This window comes from Syngnathoides biaculeatus, unplaced genomic scaffold, assembly GCF_019802595.1.
Source record: "Syngnathoides biaculeatus isolate LvHL_M unplaced genomic scaffold, ASM1980259v1 ctg262_pilon_pilon, whole genome shotgun sequence".
Classification (NCBI taxonomy): Eukaryota; Metazoa; Chordata; class Actinopteri; order Syngnathiformes; family Syngnathidae; genus Syngnathoides; species Syngnathoides biaculeatus.
Genome location: NW_026907517.1, coordinates 1 through 4,012, shown reverse-complemented (window position 1 = coordinate 4,012; position 4,012 = coordinate 1). Strand labels below are relative to the sequence as shown.

Below are 4,012 nucleotides of genomic sequence, written 5' to 3'. Positions count from 1 at the left end.
GGTACATCCTGAACTGGTTGCCAGTCAATCGCAGGGCACATACATTTGAGATACATAAAAGTACAATTGGTGCCGAGTGCAGCCAGGAAGACAACCGAGCTGAGTGGGAGCTGATGAATTCATCAGAGAACTCTTCAACCTGGGATCAACTTTGAACCCCCCCCCCCAAAAAAAAAACAAAAAAAACAAACTAAAGCAGGAAACATGGTCGGACTCGCGACCCGTTTCCTGAGTGGATGAAGTGTTCATGTCTGACCTTATGGCACCAAATGTACTTTTGTTGAGTACATGACTCCAGTCCAGGTAGGGTCTGAAACAATCAGTGTCAGGATGGCCGAGCGGTCTAAGGCGCCAGACTCAAGGGCTGAGCTCCTTCCGGTTAACGGGTATTCTGGTCTCCAAATGGAGGCGTGGGTTCAAATCCCACTTCTGACACGGTCGTTGTTCTTTTTTTTACCTTTTAAGAATTATTTCTGGTACATATGGGAGCATTTCAATCCATTTTAGCGTCTTTCACACCACAAAAGGGAACCTTCAATTCATGTGATTTGCTTTCGCAGTAACAATGTAACATTTGGGAGTACCAGTACATTTGTAACTTTATTGAGGGAGTATTTTGGCATAGAATTAACCCTTTAACAGCTGAGCCTCAGAATGATACGCCCCGTGGGTATCCTGGTGCTTGGCGTCCGGGTTGTCCTCCTGATGAATCCAACTGGGTGTGGGGGGGGGGGTTGCCCATCTCCGGACCCTCTTCCACCCGCCCCTGGATGTGTTAATTCTTGTCTTGCAGTAAATCGGTTCAATATTCATCATCCAAAGCAATTCCTGATTATACGCCAAATATGTCAAGTAATGACGTCCACAGGTAAAAGTGTCTATGGGGATGCTATCCCATGTTTAATTGTACGCAGTTTTTTTCCTATTAACTGATAAAAGATCTGTGCATAAAATGTTAAAATCATCCATTTATAAAATACATTTCATGCAAAGACCCCCACCCCCTGGAATATTTACACCCTTTATCATTTTGTCTTTTCTCACAACGTGTGCTAAAGGTTCGATTCACAGGACGTAGAGCAGGGCAGACAACGGGCAACAACTGACATGGACCACAGTCAATGGGGACTGCTTTGGTCAGGTTCCTGTGAATCATATATTTACTAGTGATGTCTTTATATAATAATTTTACACATTCTACATACCTTTCTGGAAATCCACATTTTTCTAGTAGAATAAAAATGTATTTATGCGAGACTCGGTCAAAAGCTTTTTCAAAGTCGTCTCCCGTCTGGAGGCTAACCCTCACCCCGACTCGTCGTTCTGAAAAACAAAGACAAATATTTGGAGTTGACATTCTTTTACTGATCCAACACACCTGAGAACAAAATTTCTGGATCTGGCCCCAGAGCCAAACTTTTTTGACATGCCTGCGATAAACTGATACAAGTCCGCCCAACTATTATTATTTTTTTTTTAATAGCTCGAACCACACTGACCAGAGACGATGATGGTGTCGTGGTAAACTCTCCCGTCTTTGGTGCGGGCAGCATGGGATCGATTCCTGCTCAGCGATGGTGTTGATATCGGCCCTCTGACTGATGAATGACCAGTTTAGGGTGTAATCAGCCTTTTCCCCGAAGCTAGCTGGGATAGGCTCCAGCTTTCCTGCAAACCTTGTGAGAATAAGCGGCTTGGATAATGATAGGACACAGCGAGCTGAAATTTGGAACCCACAAAGCACTTGTCCTTTGCTGGCTTTTGATCCACTAACATCCTACAAAAGCCACGGAAGTGTTTATTGTGGAGACGTCCCTGGGTGGGCTCGAACTACCAATCTCTCAGTCAACAGCCTAACGCACACAAATAAGTGGAGTACAAAAAATTTGCACCTCTCTCAGAAAGACTCATGAACAAGAGGAAGTAGTCCCTTCCGCCATACGACAAGTGTGTCTTCAAAATAAGATATGCAGCCAACTTCCTGTGTTTCTCAGATCTTCCATAACAATTGACATTGGCAATTGAAATTTTCAACGTGACGATGAACATTTTTCAACACACAATTCCTTATAACATTAATAACATCGAAAAGAATGAAAAAGGATTAATGATAGAGAAAGTGCCGTCTTCCGAAATAAAGTGCGCTTTCACGTCCTGTTCCTAATATCCTGCAAAAACATCACACCATTACATCAGTTTTCAATTTAATAAAATGACAGTTTCTCTAATTTACAACTATATCAATTGATTTCACTGAGTAATGTGGGTTGTCTGAATGATTGTATCTGATAGAATATTTAATGTCTTTTAAAACACAGAGATTTCATCCATTTTTGTTTTTGGTAGTTATTAAAATGGTTCTGTCAAAATATATACTCTCTCACATGTGCCAAGGATGTCATGAATTTACTGATATTATGTGTAAGTTTGTGAACAATATTATAACAGACCCATATTCCTAACTCATAAAAACAAAAAGGGATCAAATCTTTGTATCTGAAAAGACATCAAATATTCAGACAACACACATTACAAAGTGATATTAATTGATATGGTTATAAATCAGAGAACCTGTCATTGTATTAAATTTAATACTGACACCATCGAGCGTTGACCAGAGCCAACGTTTTAAACACACGACTTCATCCGGAGATACAATTCTGTTTCGGACCGGCCGTGGTACTCGTACCAGGCCATGTACTCGTACCAGGCCATGTAGATGGATGACTAACTGTATATGGGGATATTTTCAGTGAGTACGGTCATACAACGGTGTCTGCCTTGAGTAGGGTTCCAGATGTTCTTGGGGAGCAGATCCACATCCATCTATTTTCGGAAGACATTCGGTGACTTCAGTCGTCCCAAAAGCTGAGCATGGCACTGATAATAAGAGATCAAATCACAAAAGCATTTTTCAAGAGGTACAGATGGGGGTTGAACCCATGCTCTTCAGTTTACAAGACTGACGCCTTACCACTTGGCCACTGCACCTGGTAAATGCTGGTACGACACTTGATCTTAGCCAAAAGGCCAAGAAAGAGGACCAGCCAACAAGCCAAAGTTGCAGATGTACGTTCTGATTTATGATCTAAATTAACGAGTCACATATGGACACGCCAAAAAGCAATGATGTATTATTTAGAACAGGTGTCAGCAACCCAATGGCGAAAGAGCCATATTGGACCAAAAATACACAAAACAAACCTGTCTGGCAGCAGGCTGGTGGATCAGTGAGTAAAGCGTTGGCCTCAGCAGTTCTGAGGTCTCAAGTTCAATCCCCAACCCACCATTATGGCGTTTGCATGTTCTCACCGTCCCTGTGTGGGTTTCCTCCCACATTCCAAAAACATGCAACATTATTTGGACACTCTAAATTGCCCCTCTGTGTGGTTGTGAGTGTGACTGTTTGTCTCTTGGTGCCCTGCGGTTGGCTGGCAATCAGTTGAGGGTGTACCCTGCCTCCTGCCTGTGGACAACTGGGAAAGGCTCCAGTACTCCCTGTGAACCTCATCAGGACAAGTGGCAAAGAAAATGGTTAAAAAGCACTCACAATTACACCGAGGGGCAAATTAGGGTGTCCAATTCACGTTGCATATTTTTGGGATGTAGGAGGAAACCAGAGTATCCTGAGAAAACCCCGACAGGCACAGGGAGAACATTCAAACTCCATACAGGTGGGGACGGGATTGAACACTGGTCCTCAGAAGTATGAGGCCAACACTTTACCAGCTGAGCTACCATGCCACCTGGTACTTAAACAGTGATTTTAATTTAACAACGGAAAAAGGAGGATTTTTTTTTTCCAGTTGGAAGGAAATCTTGACTTGAAGAAATGGCCACAGCGGTTGGCCAAGCAGAATGCAGCTTTGGTGGTTGATGAGGAAAGAACTTGAACTCTAGTGGGAGGAATTCAGTGAGGCCATGGAAAACGGCTTCAATATGGCTTTGAGGAAATTCTGGTCCACCATACGGCGTCTCAGGTGAGGGAAGCACTGCACTGTCAACATTGTTT

At 43.0% G+C, this 4,012-nt stretch overlaps 2 non-coding genes across 2 annotated transcripts; one reads left to right on the top strand and one right to left on the bottom strand.

Annotated features, from left to right (window-relative positions):
• Positions 1-324: 324 nt before the first annotated feature.
• trnal-caa (transfer RNA leucine (anticodon CAA)) lies at positions 325-435 on the top strand. The gene is made up of 2 exons: positions 325-362; positions 390-435. It is a non-coding gene; the product is annotated as a tRNA-Leu (tRNA).
• A 2,484-nt stretch (positions 436-2,919) lies between these two features.
• On the bottom strand, positions 2,920-2,991 carry trnat-ugu (transfer RNA threonine (anticodon UGU)). Its single transcript has one exon. It is a non-coding gene; the product is annotated as a tRNA-Thr (tRNA).
• Positions 2,992-4,012: the final 1,021 nt, after the last annotated feature.